Raw genomic sequence first — 18,399 nt, 5'->3', positions numbered from 1 at the left:
ACGTAAGTAAGCGCTTGTTGCCTGCTTCACGATGCGCTCTAACTGTCTTTTATTTTGCAGGTACGAGTTCGGAGCGGCTGCAGGGTGCCGGAATACCCACTGGGGTTGATGTGGAAAGGAGTAATGGCATGTGAGTATTAAAGTTCCCCAATGTCTTTAAACACACCTTGTTTTGTCTTTCAGATGCAGGATGCAGCGCCGAAGGCCTCCGGAGCGTGCAAAGAGTTGGTAAGCTTTTGTCTTTCAGATGCCGGGATGCAGTGTGAAGACCTCCGGAGCGCACGAAGAGTAGGTAAGCCTTTGTCTTTCAGATGCCGGAATGCTAACCTGTTCTTTCTTGTCTTTATAGGTGTTGCTGAAGACTGGATTCAGGATGGTAAGCCTTTTTCCTTAGGCCCAGGATCCGATGCAGAAGACACGATGAGTGTTCTGCTGCAGAGGATGCAGAATAACGCAAAGCAAGATTCATCCACCGGGTGTGGTTTAAATAGCCTCCTGTAGTGCTTAGTGTCTCCTTCCACAGCCACGCCTAGGTAAGAAAAGAGTTCCTGCTTTCCAGAAGAGTTCCAGTGTTCTGAATCTAGGGAGTGGCTCCTGCCCCACCCAACAGGAAAAGTAGTTCCAAACAGAAGAGGATCAGAGGCTCAGCTGGCAGGCAAGTAAGCAGCATGGTCTGCTGCAGGTAAGTCCACCCAAGCATTATGAGCCCGGCGCTTCCAGCGCTGGGACTGGGCATATTTATGAGCCTGGTGCCACTGGCGCCAGGACTGGGTCCAAAAGGTCCCAATTGGGACTGGTTGGCCCTCGGAACCTGGGTTATGGATCTGCTTCCAAGGGAGTTGGGAAAACCCTGACCTTTTGGAAGCAGAGATCATGACAGTAACTGCCCCAGGGACACGTGTCTTGGTCTGAGCAGCCCGGCATGCCCCTATGGTTTCCCTCCTGGCCTGTTGGAGATCTACCAAGGGCTCTTCAAGTGCCAACGCAGCCTGCGCTGGCAGACCCCGAGCCTGGGTGGCGGTGTCCACAGCTGCACCTGCAGCTACCACTACCCTTGGGCCCGTGGCAGTCAATGGAACGGACTGCCGGGTCACACGGGCGCCAGTGCCAGATGCAGAAGCTGCATCCCCCGGAACCACAGGGGGTGGTGGCATGACTGCACCGACACATGGCACAACATTGTGCTCAAGTGGCGCACCTCTGCCTCTTCCCCCTCTGTGGCCGCCCTGGACACCCTGGAGTCCCCCTACTCCCTGGTCACCACGGCCACGTCCCCGACCACGCCCGCCACGAGGAGTACGCCCAGCTGAGGCGCCCCTCACCTTTGGTGTCCTCCCAACCATGGCACAGATGTAGTAGTGCCGGCACAGATGGAGTGGTGCCAATGGGAGGTGTACACCACAATTCACCTGGGCAATTGGGATGAAGGGGGTGGGAAGCAAGATGTTAACAGCCCCCCTGCACCTGCAAGGCTGTATGTGACCCCGGTGATGAAGTGACGGGTCACGCAACGCTCAGGCACCCCAAAACTGCAGTAAAACCGTGCACGCAACCCTGCAGCCTACGTGCGTGGATTCAACCTCCCGCAGTACGCGGTGGCACCCAGTAACACGAATAAAGCGTACGCGTGGGACACGCAGGCTACTATGACATCGAAAATGGGTGCGATACACAGGGGCACCCGCAGTGGGAAAAAGAGCGTGTGTGACTCACCGTCTGACTAGCGCGATGCAGAAAAACACGCGTAGCCAATACCCCCGCCAAAAGAAGAGATACGTCCTTGATAGCTGTGAAGTTGTGATGGCGCGCGAAACAACAGGAAGCAGCAACACACGTCGGTCTCCACGAAAGGCACGTACAGCAAACTGCTGGGCCCGCTCACCTTTAACCCGTGCTGAGGGAAACGCACGCACGCGTCACGTCACTTACACGCATGGGCCCTTTCCTCGTATTACACGCGGACGTGCAGTTTTTCACGCGCGCTGAAATGCCCATGCACGCCTGTGCGCGTCACGTCACAGGGGCGCTTGAGGGGCCTTCTGTCCAATGAAATTGCGTATGCGTGCAGACGCGCTTACGCGCTAAGGGCCTTTCCTCGAATTACACGCTGACGTGCCGAATTTTCACGTGCCAAATCACTCCGTATCAAGCTGGCCACGCGTAAGCACATGGAAGACCATGCTCCTGCCCAGAAGGCCGAACTACTGCCCCCCAGAGCCCCGAGCACGCTCCCACCTGCCATCTGCTGCTGCCTGACTGCCTGCTGCCCACGTGCCCTGCCATTTGCTGCCTGCACATCAGCCAGGGGTGCTGTTGCTGTGACCACCCCTACTGGAACCGAAGACTCCCGACTGGGATTCCATCGCTCCACAGCCCAGCCCCAGGACCCAGTTGCCCACCCACTCCTGCCTCTGGGGTTGTCATGTCGGGTACTGCAACATCTGGCACCACTGACAACCCCCGGCCAGAGAGGCAGAGGGGCACCAGCTTCAGTGCCACCGAAGTTGGTGTCCTGGTGGAGCAAGTCCTGGGGCAGTATGAGGCCCTCTTTGGAAGTTCCCGCGCAAACAAGGAAGGACGGACTCGGATCTGGACTGACATCGTGACTGCCATCAATACGGAGGGGGTGGCAGTCTGCGACTTCCAACATGTCAAGAAGCGCTGGGAGGACTTCAGGTCCAGGACCCTGAACAAGGCCCGGCGCCTCTTGAAGGCAGCAGATGCCAAGGGGCGCCGGGGCCACTAGTCGGAAGATCAGATGAGGGTCCTGGAACGCATATCCCCAGCGCTCCACATCCAGGTCCTTGAGAGGCAGACCCGTCTGGAGTCGAGCGGTAAGTGTACATGCATCCTGATTGTGAGCTGTGCGTGTGGTGATGTTTCAGTAGTGTGCAGGTTGCACATCTTTTTGTATGGGGTCGAGTATGGGTGGGGGTGTACAGGGCCGTGGGGCTAACACATGCGAGGGCTGTAATGTGTGAGACATGGATGGTACTTGTGTGTGTAGGCTTGCATGTCAAATGCAGTTGTGTGGGCACACATGTTTGGATGAATGTGTATGTAATTAGACATGTCCGTGATGTCACGCATGTATGTTGTTTTCAGCTGCATGTATCAGCACTGTGTACATGTGCATTTGTGTGTATTTGACAAGGGTGCAACAGTGATGCAACATGGATGCATGTGACAGCGGTATGTGGAAGCCTGATTGGCAGATGTGACATGGATGCCCATCTGAACACTGCGACACTTGGCAGAGGTGTACACATGCATGCAAGTGTGGTGGTGTGTGTACATGTGTGGTGCACTTCCTGTGTTGCATGTGATGTCTGGCTCAGCTTTGCCTGCTCATGCTGTTGTATGGGTATGGATGGTGCTGGCAGTTGCGATATGGCTGTGGTATGGCTCATGTGTGCGAGTTGAAATGACATGTGTGTTGGGGATTGTGATGGCATGTCTGAGGTTTGCCAATGCCACTCATGTACAACTGTCATGTGTGTATGTGTCCATTGTACAGTGCCCTGATGCCTGTGTTTTATTTCTCCCTGTCTGCAGCGTCAACTGATGAAGAGGGTGGAGAAGGTGCCGCACAGCGGCGGGGATCCCACCGCCAGCCGGAGACGCAAGGCCCGGCTCCCCTCCCATGTTGTCATCTCGTCGGGGAGTGAGGAGTCCGGTGCCGCGTCCCAGGCTGCAGCTGCCGGGGGGAGGTCCAAGAGGCGGAGGTTGGAGTTGGACTCCTCGGCAGCAGAAGGGGCAGCTGGGTCCCCACAGGGCCCAACGGGGGAAGATGGCACAGAGTCATCCAGGTTGGTGGGGGGTTTGGTGGAGGAGGAGGCCGTGCAAGCAACAGAGACGGGGTCTGGAGGTGGGGATCCCACTGGTGCTAGTGATGCAGTGCAGGACCAGGGACAGGAGGCAGCACAGGCCGCCGCGGAGGTGCCTGTGTGCAATCCTGTCCCTGATCCTGTCCCTGCATCATCTTGCACAAGCAGGGATGCCTACGTCCAGACCCGTTTTCAGGCAGGGGATGAGCAAACGACAACTGGCCTTCCTCTGCCTGCGGACGTGGCTATCCGGGTCTGGGTTGAGCCTGTCCTGACTGGTGTGGCGTTGCGTCAACGGGCCATGCGAGGTGACCTGCAGTCTTTTCATGAGGAGACTGCACGTCATCTCGAATGGCTCGTTGACCACGTCAGCCTGCTGGGACAGGTCACCCAGGCCGGATTCCTCCGTTTGATGGGGCTTGCTACAACCCCCTCCTCAACTGAACCCCCTACGCGCCAGTCGTCCTCCGTGCCATCTTCCCACACATCAGTCACCCGGGTGCCCTTTGGAGCTGCTTCTGACGGTGCGGCCAGGCTGGTGGAGGAGGCATCCCTGCCACAGTCGTGAGTCGGACGTCCAGCAGGGGTGGCCACATCAACGACTGCACCCCAGCCGGCGGAGGATGTGCAGGCAGCAGGAGGCAGTGCACGGGCAGAGGCACAGCAGCAGCAGCAACGTGGTGGGAGCCATGAAGGCTCGGGGCCTTCAACATCGGAGGGGCAGGCATCGGCCGGAGGGCAGGAGGACCCAGGACAGAGAGTGTCTTCCGTGTGGCAGCGGTTGGGCCACGCCATAGATGCGGAGCGGCAGCGGGCAGAAGAGGCACGGCTCACAATGGTCAGGGCGGAGAACTCCATGCGGAGGGCCCTGAGGCGGGCCGAGTGCCTCGAGGCAATCCGCAGGGGGTTGGAGGTGGACACGTCGACGGCCCTGCGGACCCTCGGGGCCATGGAGGAGGACCGCCTCCGGGACATTGAGCAGGAGTTCGATGATGCCCTGGCCCGGGACATCCAAAAGTGAGCCGTCAGACTAGCCCGCTGCCCTTGTACATAGTTATGTAGGTAGTGTTAGGTTTCCTTTGTTTTTTGATTTATTTTGGACCTTTTGGACATTGGCCACATTTTTGTATATAGTTTATTTTATTAGTTAGTGTTGTTAGATAGGTTTCATTTCTTTTGTTGGGATAATGGACCCTGGCTTGTTCGTCTGTACATAGTTCACTGTTGGATTTTATTTTTCTTTCACAATTTACCCATGGAGCAATGGCTTTCAATTATTATTTCCCATTGGATTTTCTTTTGTGGACAGTGACTTTGGACACCATTACTTTGGATTATGATTTTTGGTTTTGCTTTTTTTCACGGACATGCTTCTTTTAATTTTTGTACATTCCCATTTCTGTTTCTTTATTTTTGAATCTATTTATGTTTCCTTTAATACATATTTTTTTATCGAACTTCAATGTGTAGTATCATCTCATTGGTTTCATGCATATCATGATATGGGTTTTGAGATTCACTGACACCCATTGGGTGTATGTGAGGGACATGTGTTTGTTTCGAAACTTGCAATTGGTGTTCTGTCATGTAATTGCCAATTATGAGTGGGTGGATGCAATACTCGGGTGGGTGTTTTGCATTTGGAGGCTGACCATAGGGACCAGGGATCTAGATTGTGATGACATGTTGGCTGGGGAACATGAGTTGGGGCCTGCTGGCAGGTGCCCCACAGTGCTGGGGGGTGGGGGTGGTGGGAAACATGGGTGGGGGCCTGCTGGCAGGTGCCCCACAGTGCTGGGGGATGGGGGTGGTGGGGAACATGAGTTGGACATGGGTGGGGGCCTGCTGGCAGGTGCCCCACAGTGCTGGGGGGTGGGGGTGGTGGGGACATGAGTTGGACATGGGTGGGGGCCTGCTGGCAGGTGCCCCACAGTGCTGGGGGATGGGGGTGGTGGGAGACATGGGTGGGGGCCTGGTGGAGGGTGCCCCTGCACTGCTGGGGGGTGGTGGGGAACATGAGTTGGACATGGGTGGGGGCCTGCTGGCAGGTGCCCCACAGTGCTGGGGGACGGGGGTGGTGGGAGACATGGGTGGGGGCCTGGTGGAGGGTGCCCCTGCACTGCTGGGGGGTGGGGGTGGTGGGAGACATGGGTGGGGGCCTGGTGGAGGATGCCCCTGCACTGCTGGGGGGTGGGGGTGGTGGGAGACATGGGTGGGGGCCTGCTGGCAGGTGCCCCACAGTGCTGGGGGTTGGGGGTGGTGGGAGACATGGGTGGGGGCCTGGTGGAGGGTGCCCCTGCACTGCTGGGGGGGTGGGGGTGGTGGGAGACATGGGTGGGGGCCTGGTGGAGGGTGCCCCTGCACTGCTGGGGGTGGGGGTGGTGGGAGACATGGGTGGGGGCCTGGTGGAGGGTGCCCCTGCAAGGCTGGGGGGTGGGGGTGGTGGGGAACATGAGTTGGACATGGGTGGGGGCCTGGTGGAGGGTGCCCCTGCACTGCTGGGGGGGGTGGGGGTGGTGGGAGACATGGGTGGGGGCCTGGTGGAGGGTGCCCCTGCACTGCTGGGGGTGGGGGTGGTGGGAGACATGGGTGGGGGCCTGGTGGAGGGTGCCCCTGCACTGCTGGGGGGTGGGGGTGGTGGGAGACATGGGTGGGGGCCTGGTGGAGGGTGCCCCTGCACTGCTGGGGGGTGGGGGTGGTGGGAGAGATGGGTGGGGGCCTGGTGGAGGGTGCCCCTGAACTGCTGGGGGGTGGGGGTGGTGGGAGACATGGGTGGGGGCCTGGTGGAGGGTGCCCCTGCACTGCTGGGTGGTGGGGGTGGTGGGAGACATGGGTGGGGGCCTGGTGGAGGGTGCCCCTGCACTGCTGGGGGGTGGGGGTGGTTGGAGACATGGGTGGGGGCCTGGTGGAGGGTGCCCCTGCACTGCTGGGCGGTGGGGGTGGTGGGGAGCATGAGTTGGACATGGGTGGGGGCCTGCTGGCAGGTGCCCCACAGTGCTGGGGGATGGGGGTGGTGGGAGACATGGGTGGGGGCCTGGTGGAGGGTGCCCCTGCACTGCTGGGGGGTGGGGGTGGTGGGAGACATGGGTGGGGGCCTGGTGGAGGGTGCCCCTGCACTGCTGGGGGGTGGGGGTGGTGGGGACATGGGTGGGGGCCTGCTGGCAGGTGCCCCACAGTGCTGTGGGGTGGGGATGGTGAGAGACATGGGTGGGGGCCTGGTGGAGGGTGCCCCTGCACTGCTGGGGGGTGGGGGTGGTGGGAGACATGGGTGGGGGCCTGGTGGAGGGTGCCCCTGCACTGCTGGGGGGTGGGGGTGGTGGGAGACATGGGTGGGGGCCTGGTGGAGGGTGCCCCTGCACTGCTGGGGGGTGGGGGTGGTGGGAGACATGGGTGGGGGCCTGGTGGAGGGTGACCCTGCACTGCTGGGGGGTGGGGGTGGTGGGAGACATGGGTGGGGGCCTGGTGGAGGGTGCTCCTGCACTGCTGGGGGTGGGGGTGGTGGGGAACATGAGTTGGACATGGGCGGGGGCCTGCTGGCAGGTGCCCCACAGTGCTGGGGGATGGGGGTGGTGGGAGACATGGGTGGGGGCCTGGTGGAGGGTGCCCCTGCACTGCTGGGGGGTGGGGGTGGTGGGAGACATGGGTGGGGGCCTGGTGGAGGGTGCCCCTGCACTGCTGGGGGGTGGGGGTGGTGGGGACATGGGTGGGGGCCTGCTGGCAGGTGCCCCACAGTGCTGGGGGGTGGGGGAGGTGGGAGACATGGGTGGGGGCCTGGTGGAGGGTGCCCCTGGTGGCTGGGGGTGCAGGGGGACATGCCTTGGTGGGCGGTAGTGCAAGTTGACATGTGGGTTGGCTGGGGGGCATGGCCATGGTGGATGGGGTGCCTGCAGGACATGTGCAGGGTAGGCCCCTGTGGTGTGAGCCACCTGCAGGGGCCGTGGAGGGTGTAGAGGGAACACCTGGGAGGACCCACACGTGCAATTCACGTGTGGTGCTCCCCGCGCACCCCTGTAATACACGTACCCTGATGGAATCGCGTGTGGAACTTGAAGCGCACCCCTGTGATACACGTACCCTGCTGAAATCGCGTGTGGAACTTCCCGCGCACCCCTGTGATACACATACCCTGCTGAAATCGCGTGTGAAACTTCCCGCGCACCCCGAAACACATCTAGCCAGGACATTCGCGTGTGGAACTTCCCGCGCACCCCTGATATGCACGTACCCTGCTGATATCGCGTGTGAAACTTCCCGCACACCCCTGATGTACACGTACCCTGATGGAATCACGTGTGGAACTTCAAGCGCACCCCTGTAATACACGTACCCTGCTGAAATCGCGTGTGGAGCTTCCTGCGCACCCCTGATATACACGTACCCTGCTGAATTCACGTGTGAAAATTCCCGCGCACCCCTGATGTACACGTACCCTGATGGAATCACGTGTGGAACTTCAAGCGCACCCCTGTAATACACGTACCCTGCTGAAATCGCGTGTGGAGCTTCCCGCGCACCCCTGGAATACACGTACCCTGCTGACTTTGCGTGTGTGACTTCCCACGCACCCCTGAAATACACTTACCCTGCTGATATCACGTGTGAAACTTCCCGCGCACCCCGAAATACACGTAGCCAGGACATTCGCGTGTGGAACTTCCCGCGCACCCCTGAAATGCACGTACCCAGCTGAAATGACGTGAGGTACTTCCCGCGCACCCCAGTGATACACGTAGCCCGCTTGCCGTGCTGGTACAGGGTTAGCGCAGCCCTCCTTTGCGCTGGATTGGGGATTTTGATGGCTTTTCCCTGCGCGAGAGGCGTTCTTGGGGGCGTAACTGGCGCTGCTGCAGGGTCGCTGCGCCACTGTGCGCCACGGCTGGTTTTGGTAGCTGGTATCCATCATCCACGCTGTGCGCGGAAATGGGTTTTGGCGCACGCGGCTGGCGCAGGGATTCGCACGCGCACACTGTGCGCTGAATTCTATGAATTACCCCCTAGATGTTTGGAAAGCAGTGATGTATAACCTTGAAAAGACTAAGCTGCTGAGAAAGACTAATCAATTCTTTGTCTCTGTGGCAGCTGGCAGGGAAGGGGACACTGGGCCTCATTATAAGTTTGCCGGTCTGGAAACAAAGGTGCCGGTAAGCTCACCAGCACCCTTGTTTCCGGACCAGCAAACTACAAGTCTGCCTGTCGGTCTGCCATGCCGACAGGTCTGACCCTGTTGGGCGCAGCTGTCATGGTAGGCAGACTTTTCACTGGAACACTGGCACCGTTAGGAACGGTGCCAGTGTTCCCGTGTCCCCACTCCCATAGAGTGCAATAGGACTCTGTGGGAATGGGGATTTACAAATATACCGGCGCCTGACTTTCCGGCTGAGGGTTGCCCCGGGAGGTCAGGCGCGGGTAAATTATTCAGAGTCTGTCGAAAAAAACTGCAGGTATCACCGGCAGGGTTACAGCCGAAACTCGCAATGAGGCCCACTGTCTCTAAATCAGCTATTTCCAAATAGATTGTAAAATGCATCACACTGTGTTACTATCTTGCCAAGAGAGACCTACCCTTTATGCCTAGAGCTCACTCTACTCGGGGCACAGGTACTACCATAGTATTCATTGTAAATGTTCTTTTAGATTCCATTTGCAAAGAAGCAACCTGGAGTTCTGTTCCTGCTTTCATGCAACACTGCTGCTTAGACACACACTATAAGTCTGATTCTCAGGTGGGACAAGCAGTGCCAAGACATCTCTTTGCTACTGTTCCTTCACACATCTCACCACCATCTCCTGCTACTGCTCGCTAGTCTATGCACAGCTTGTGATTCTAAGCAGATTCAAAAGCATCATAAGACATACATTACTCACCGTAATCATATTTCTGGTGATTGTATCTGCTTAGATTCACATGCGCCCCCACTTCCTGCCCTCTTGGAGTAGAAGGAAGATAGACATCTTACACCTTCTTTTCTTCTGTTCTCACTCACAAACTCTGTAAGGCTCCCACATAGAGGAACAAAAACAACCAGTGGGAGCGCATGAAGGATTTTGGGTACACTACACTACATGTCACGTTATGGATGGTGTTACAGTCACGCCCATGCCGGTGTCCCTTTTCGTTCTTCTAAAAAAGGATACAATATTCTGCAATTACCGCTAGATGTCAGACGATATGCACGAAATACGATCACAGTGAGTAATGTATGTTTTTCTCAGTTTTCCCCCTACCTCATGTGAAGAATCCAGTGATAAAATCTCTGGGGAAATTCTCTTCCCATATGGCCAGAGAAGGGCAGTCACTACCTGATCCTGAACCTGGGAGTGGCTGCCCCAGGGAGTATCATATTGGTGGGGGAGGACCCTTATGAGAGGGAGAGTGATTGGTGGCAAGAAACACGACCCCCACCTTTCCATTCTGGGTATAACCCCAAAACCCCAGACTAGTATGGCCTATTGTGATATTAAACCCATCCAACCATCTTATACTGACATTAGGGTTCCTTCTGACAAATTATACTAAAGTACTGAGACGAGAAGGGAAACCGCAGTGATGGCGATTACTAGAACCAAGAAGCCTATGCTGCATTCTAGTGGATGGCGGGAGCTACGTAGTAGCGGGATGTTTACATACCCTTCAGCTGAAAGAATCAAGGCGAGAATCATGGGGAGAAAGATGCCACAGACTGAACCTTGCTGCATGTGAAGCCGGTCATAACCTGGAAAGCAAGCAGAGGGCTGTCTGACGCTGGAAGTCTGCTGGAAATGCTGTCTGGACGAGGCCAGGAAGCCAGAGGTCTGCTGTAGAGACGCCGAGTGAAGTACGAGGCTGTCGGGAGACGCAGGAGACAAGACGCGAAGCGCAGAAGGGGCGGAACTCTGCACCTGAAACGCCAGCAAACTAAAGCTACCGCAGGACACCACGAAGAATGTCAGAGCAGCCAAAACAAACCGGTGAGCGCATAGGGGAAGAGCGGGACACTAGGACATTTCAGGGTGAATGCTGCACACCGTGGGGAAGGTTAAAGGCTCTGTGAAGTGGATAAAAAGCCTTGTGATAAGTAATGAAAATATCGAACAAGAAGGTGGAGGCTCATTAATCAAACTGATAAGAAAAGCCTGGAAAAGACTATTGCCTTGTGAAGTGTACAAGTCTGAAACCTACCTACATTGTAAAGAACAGTTTGAAAAGTCCTGGCAGGTGAATAAACCAGGCACTGTGCGAGTAGTGAACCCGCACCCATACATAAGGGTGGAACGTTGTGAAGCCGAGTGTGAGAACTCGAACCTTTGGTACCCCTTTTTTCCAACTCCTCCTCACCTGAATCTCTGGTGGAGTCCTTCCGTCTAGGCTTCCTAGGTTCCTTGCTCTTCTTTTGATGCAAATACGGACGTGACTCCCCGGAGGCCACCGTGACCGGATGGGAACCAAGCCCCAGGAGCCTCCCGGGAGTCAGCCCCCAATTTCAGGGAAAAGGCCGTGAGGCTAGAAAAAACCCTGTTCAGACGGAGTCCTTCCTTCAGAATCTGGCAGTGAGTTCGTAGGTAAGATAGTTCAATGAAGCTGACACTCTGTTCCGAAATTCCCGGGAAGGGAGTCCATTTAGAAGTTCAGCTCCGTACGCGGGAGGCGGCGGCAATGAAAAGAACAGAGAAGATACAAAACTGCAATCCAAAAGTAACGGTAGACTTTACAGAGGAGCCCGAAGGCGTCCGGTTGGCTTGACAGAGGAGCCTGAAGGTAGGTAGACGGGTATCCTGAGAATTGAGAATAACAAGGGAGTACAGGGAAAAGAAGGGGAGTCGAGAGAGTACTGAGGGGGAAACAGGAATAGAGGACAGAGAAGGGAAGTACAGAGACAGAAAAGGGAATGGAAAGGGAGAAACTGCCAAGGAGGGACAGATACAGAGGAGTTTAAGGCTTACCTCTCGGTGAACTTAACAGGGAAAAAATACCACAAGAAATAAATCCACAAAGACTCGAACCGCGGTGAGTAAAGGGAGTAACTGCAAGGGAATGCAGGAAACGGAAAGATAATTAGAATAGCACGAGAGCTAGGAGACAAGCGTTGGGGACTTTACAAAGTAAACAGATACAACGCACCGAAGCCTCGGTGCGTCAAACGTAAATACGTGCCGGCGGCCATCTTGGAGGAGGTATAGACCGCTGAAGACGTTCCTAGCCGCCATATTAAGTATGTCTCCAGCGACTCCAGATCTTCCACGGGCGATGCATTACAGTATGCCCCCTTCTATGTCCGGACCCACCTGGCTTACTTGGGTTCAATCTGTGGAATCTCTGAACCAGCCTTGGTGCACTGATATGAGCCTTGGGCTCCCAGGTCCTCTCGGAGCTGGGATATCCTTTCCAATGCACCAGGTACTGTAAGGTTCCTCGTTGATAACGAGAATCAACCAGTCTAGCGACCTCGTATTCCTGGGATTCCTCTGGTACAGTTACCTGTGTCTTCCTGATACGCCTCCGGTAAGGATCTTCCACATGGCCCTTTAGAAGGGAAGAATGAAAGACTGGATGTACCCTCTTGAATTGAGAAGGCAACTTCAATTTGTAGGCAACGGGATTGATCCTTGCCTCAACTCTGTATGGTCCTATGTATCTAGGTGAGAACTTGCCCATTCGTGCCCAGCGAGGTAAATACCGGGTGGATAGCCAGACCATTGAACCAGGACCCCATTGAGGATTAGGTCTTCTTTTAGCATCAGCGTACTTCTTGTATGTCTTACGACTTTCCTCCAAAGTCTGCAGTGCTAATTTATGAATACGTTGGATCCTGGAGACAACCTCGTCCACTGCAGGTGCCTTGTTACCGCAAGAGGGCATTGCCGGTAGAGAGTGAGGGTGATAACCATAGGTGCATTGAAACGGACTCATTCCAATAGCAGTGTGAACGGTGTTGTTGTACGTGAATTCCGCCATAGATAACAGAGATGCCCAATTGTCCTGCTACTTATTGCAGAAGCACCGTAGATATTCTTCCAGGGTGGCATTGAGTCTTTCAGTTTGTCCATTAGACTGAGGGTGATATCCCGATGATAATGCCCTGTGAATTCCCAGCTCCTTGCACAAAATGGACCAAAATCTTGAGGTGAATTGTACTCCTCGGTCGGAAACGATGACGCAAGGTAGTCCATGCAGCTTCACGATGTCCCTGAGAAACACAGAAGCAGTCTCAGTAGCAGAGGGTACCCCAACAAGGGGGGAAAAATGGGCCAGTTTGGAAAAGGAGTCAACTGTGACCATTTTAGCGGTCTTTCCCTGGGAAGGAGGTAATTCCACTATAAAGTCCATAGACAGATTCTCCCAAGGGCGAGAAGGCAAGTCTGCCTGTTGTAACAAGCCAAGTGGCATCTGCCTAGAGACCTTGGAACTGACACATACTGAACATGTCCTGACGTATGTGTTCACATCTGTTCGTACAGAAAGCCACCAGAAGCTTCTGGTGAGCAGATCAAAGGTGGCCTTTTGCCCTTTATGACCGGCTAGGGGGAGGTCATGGCAGAGACAAAGGGCGTGTTCTTGGAGGTTCTTAGTGGGAAGAAAGAGGGCTGAAACCATAATCCTTCTCTTTCTTGGAGGCCGATAGACAATAGCCTTTGTCTTGACCAAGTTCTATACTCACACTGCACGCTCTGAAGAAAGCTGTTGATGGCTGTTATGATCTTAGGGTTAGGTAGTATTCTATCCCTTACTGTCGGTGTAGCTCCAGTCTCTTGTTCTGTATCGGTGCCAGCTTCCGGAAAGAGCATCTGCTACCCCGTTCTGTGTACCTGGGATATAGGAGATCAGGAAATCAAAGTTGGAAAAATAATAAGCCCATCTGGCATGACGTGCATTTCGGCATTCCATCTGCTGGAGGACCCGCAGATTCCTGTGGTCTGTGCGTACAAGGAATGGATTAGTGGCTCCCTGTAGCAAGTGTCTCCACTCCTCGCATGCTCGTCGCATAGCTAACAGTTCACGCTCGAGTACGGAATAGTTTCTTTCACTGGCCGTCAGACTACGTGAGTAATAGGCTGTAGGACGTTCTGAGCCTTCGTTATTTTCTTGTAGTAGGACTGCTCCTATGGCTCCGCCTGATGCATCTGTCTCCACTATGAACGGTTTAGACTGGTCCAGTTGTATAAGCACTGGAGCTGTGGTGAACAGTCTTTTTAGTTAGGAAAAGGCGGATTGAGCCGCAGGGTTCCAGTCAAAGGTGCTGTCTTTCTTTAGGAGTGAAGTCAGAGGAAGTACCATCTCAGAAAAGTGTGGAATGAAGCGGCGATAGAAATTTGCCAGACCGAGAAATCGTTGGATCTCTTTTACGGAAGTAGGTTCTGGCCATCTGAGAATGGCCTTTATCTTGTCGGGATCCATCCGGATTCCTTTGGAGGACAGGATAAAACCAAGGTATGGTACCTCGGTGGCCTCAAAGGTACATTTCTCGGCCTTGGCGTACAAATGGTTTTCCTGAAGCCTTTGTAATACCTCCTTCACTTGGTTCCGATGATCCTGAAGAGTAGTTGAATAGATCAAAATGTCATCTAGATATACCACAACTGAAGTACCTAGCATGTCAGAAAATATGTGATCCATGAACCTTTGGAACACCGCTGGGGCGTTGACGAGTCCGAACGGCATCACGCAATATTCGAACAACCCCAACGGTGTTCGAAAAGCAGTGTTCCACTCGTCCCCTGGGTGGATTCGGAGAAGATGATAGGCCCCACGTAGATCGGTCTTAGTGAAGATCTGAGAGTCCTTTACTGCTTCGATGATGTCTCTTATGAGAGGCATGGGATAACGGTCACGTACCGTAATCCTGTTTAATTGCCTGTAGTCAATGCAGGGGCGCAACTCCTTGGTCCCCTTCTTGGCAACTGTCATAATGCCTGCCCCCGGAAGACCAGACCAGGCCCAGCAGCCCCAGAAGCAGGCATCATGCCACTTGGAGCATGCCCAAAAGCCCCAGTTAGGGGCTGTTTGGGTACAGTACTGGCGCCTACGGCGCTAGGCTCATAAAGATAAAGTCAGTCCTGGCGCCATGGGCGCCAGGCTCATTATTGATAACTTACCTGAAACAGACCATGCTGCATACTCACCTGAGGCAGACCATGCTGCATGAAGACTCAAGCCAAATGAGGCTTAGGAGGGACTATTTTACTGAAGGGACTATTTTGTTACTTGGGTGGGGCTGTGGAAGAATAATTACCTGGATCTTCTTCCAAGGCTATTTAAACCACGCCCGGACAGCCACACGTGCTTCGTGTTATTCTGCTTGCTGCAGCGTAACGCTCACCGTGTTTTCAGCAGCTCTAGTCTTCAGCCACGCCCGCTTCAGTCCTGGGACTCCTGAAACAAGAAGACAAAAAGGATAAAGGTTAGAACAGGAGTTTTAACTTTAATCCTTACCTGAATCCTGATCCATTTCGCCACAGAACTGAAAGACAGAAGTCTTTGAAGCATCGCTTTGCATTCCTACGGCGCCGCGCTGAACTCACCTGCTTGGCGGTACTTCAGCATTCCATCACGCTCTCTCCATCTCGCGGCCGCCCTCCAACACCTAAGGAGACAAAGACAGCAAGGTGAGCAAGGGGACTCTCTAAGGCCATACAAGCTACCCCCAAGGACTTACCTGATTTACCACGGGAGGTACTCACCTCATTTCGGGTCGGCGCAGTCAACTCTGCTTCATCGCCGTACCCCGGCCCCTAAGGGGAGAAAGCAAGGACAATACCAGTTATCCCCCACAAAACTTACCTGATTTACCACGGGGGTCTCACCTCATCTCGGGTCGGCACAGTCAACTCTGCTTCATCGCCGTACCCCGGCCCTTAAGGGGAAAACCACAATAGACTTACCTGAATCTTACCGAGTGCCATTTGGAAATCTTCGAGTGGATTAATCGGCAACCTGCAAGGAATTGGACAGAGTGAAGAGCAGACATTTGAACTCTTATGAACAATTGGATTTTAGAGCCAATACTGGAACTCACCAATTCCTCTACGCCAGTGAAGTAACTGGTCATCAACGCGCCCCTGCGGTCGACGCAGGATGGAGAGCTCATCCTTCCAAACCATCAGGTGAGACTAAGGAGGGGACATCAAGAGTGATCAGTGGGAAGACAACGGGAGTGGGGAAGGTGGGTTGACACTCAATTCCACGGGTGGTTAATTCCTCTTCTCCTTTGCAGAAGAATATTCTTGCGAGCCAGACAAACTAGGCTGAGCGGGCCAGTCCAGTCAGTCATCTCGGCGCTACACGTCACGCTGGTGGAAATAACAGTGGCCCAGTTCCGGTCGACGCCCCCGTGGGAACCAGGTGAGCGTAACAGAACGTGAAGCCTACCCACAAATACCCACCTGGGCGTCATGGAGACCTCGGAAACTGATCAGTTGGCCCAATTATTAGGGGAATTAAGGGCCGAAGTGCATTCCGCCTGCCAAGAAACCAATGCCCTCAGGAGGGAACTGATAGTGTCAAAAGAACGAACTGATGAGTTGGCCAGACAACTATTACAGAGCCAGGCTGGACAAACACCTCTACCAGGACTTGGGGCAAGTCCAGCTCCTGTACCATCGAGTAACCCGGTGCAGATAAATGTACCTGGAGCCGTTCCTTTGGCTCCGCCTGAACGCTTTGCCGGAGACCCAAAAGGGTTTGCAACATTCATGAATCAATGCCGCTTGCACTTTTTATGTAGACCTGGAGCTTTCCCAAACGATCAGGCCAAGGTAGCCTTTGTACTGTCATATCTCAGCGGCAGTGCGGCGGATTGGTCCATTCCACTAGTTAACCAGGATGACCCGATTCTTCGAGATTTCCAGGGTTTTCGAACAAGCATGGAAAGACTATTCGCCCGACACTCCCGAGGACAGGCTTTGGACAACAAACTTTTATTCCTACGTCAAGGTAACCAGGATCTTTTATCTTACATTGCAACTTTCAATAGATTAGTAGTGGAAACCGAATGGCCTGAAGCCAAGCGAATCACATTATTCCTTCGAGGACTTCGAGGAGAACTCAAAGATGTTTTGGCCCAAATCGTGAACCCGCCTCAAGACTGTGCTGAATATATAGATCTAGTGATCCAGCTCGATCACAGACTTCAAACCAGGAAGGCTGACCGAACCAAGTTTGAGAACAGGGTGTTGGTTAAAACCCATGTAAGCTCCAAGGGAGTAGATGGGCCTCATTACGACCCAGGCGGTAATCGTCCGTCATTACCGCCATGGCGTAATGAGCGTTTACGCCGTGGGCCGATGGCGTAAAGAGCGCCACATTACGACCCATCGCGCACGAGCATTACGCCATGGCGGTAATGCAATTAACGCCATGGCGGAAAAGGCCCCTACCAGCATCGTAAAGCGAGCAAGGTGCACTTCCGCCACCGTAAGTAGCGGCCACCGTAAGTAGCGGCCACCGTAAGTAGCGGCCACCGTAAGTAGCGGCCACCGTAATTTGCGGCGGCCGTAAAAAGCAGAACCGGAAATAGCGTCATCGCGCCGGAACGGGAAACAGCACGTCGGCCATCTTTAAAAACACAATCCATTGCCATCCTACCGAACAACACCAGACCCAACCCTGACACCTGTCCCAACCAATCACCCACCCATCCAAGTACCCGAAAATGCCTAAAGCTGTGAAAAAGGCATGTGACCGCCAGCGCCAGGAGAGATTCAGCCGGGAGGAACTCTGCATGCTTGCAGAGACCCTGCAAGACAACGCAGGTGTCGTTTTCTCCCCGGAAATGACCAGGACAGCGATAGGGAAAAAGAAGGCCATCTGGGCCCTGGTGGCTGAGCGCGTCAGCGCGGTGGGGACCGTACCCCGCACCCCACAGCAGTGCAGGAAGCGCTGGGATGACCTACGCATACGGGTCAGAGCCGTCATCTCTGCAAACCGCAACCTTGCCCTGGGTACCGGTGGAGGGTCGGAATCCCCCCTAAAACTCCAACCGTGGGAGGAGATCTGTGCAACCACGATTGGCATGGAATCCATTGAAGGTGTCGGAGGGATGGAAAGGGGAGCTCCGACATCAGGCGATGAAGGTAGGTGCCTCAAACAAGACATGCCATAGTCACTGCAGTCCAATCATGTGTAGCACAAGGTTGCCCTAGAGTGTAAATGCAACACATATCAACACTGTCCATAGCCACATGCGAGCACCACCTGTATACACTGCTGGCACCCGCATACCTGCATCCACATTCCACACTAAAAGGAGACAACCTGCATGGCACTGCCTGAAATCTGCCTCATCTACTGACCAGAATAATGTCAATCATTGTCATTCCAAAGTCCGCAGACCCATCAATAACGCCCTCCCTCCTTTGCTCCACCACAGGCACAGATTCACACCCAGAGGACCAGGACACCCCTGCGCCGAAGAGAGCCAAGAAGGCCATCAATAACGTCCCTGCACCCTCAACCTCAGCTGCAGTGAGGCAGACCCCACAACAAGCAGGTCCCACTGCAAGCATACCGGACGTCCCACCGGCAAGCACCCCTGTAGGCAGCAGGCCAGCAGCAGCTGCTCCACCTCCACCGACATTGCCTGCCACAGAGGGCACGGGG

The sequence above is a fragment of the Ambystoma mexicanum genome, chromosome 3p (assembly GCF_040938575.1).
Source record: "Ambystoma mexicanum isolate Mex_15411 chromosome 3p, UKY_AmexF1_1, whole genome shotgun sequence".
NCBI classification, from domain to species: domain Eukaryota; kingdom Metazoa; phylum Chordata; class Amphibia; order Caudata; family Ambystomatidae; genus Ambystoma; species Ambystoma mexicanum.
This window is presented reverse-complemented; position numbering follows the sequence as displayed.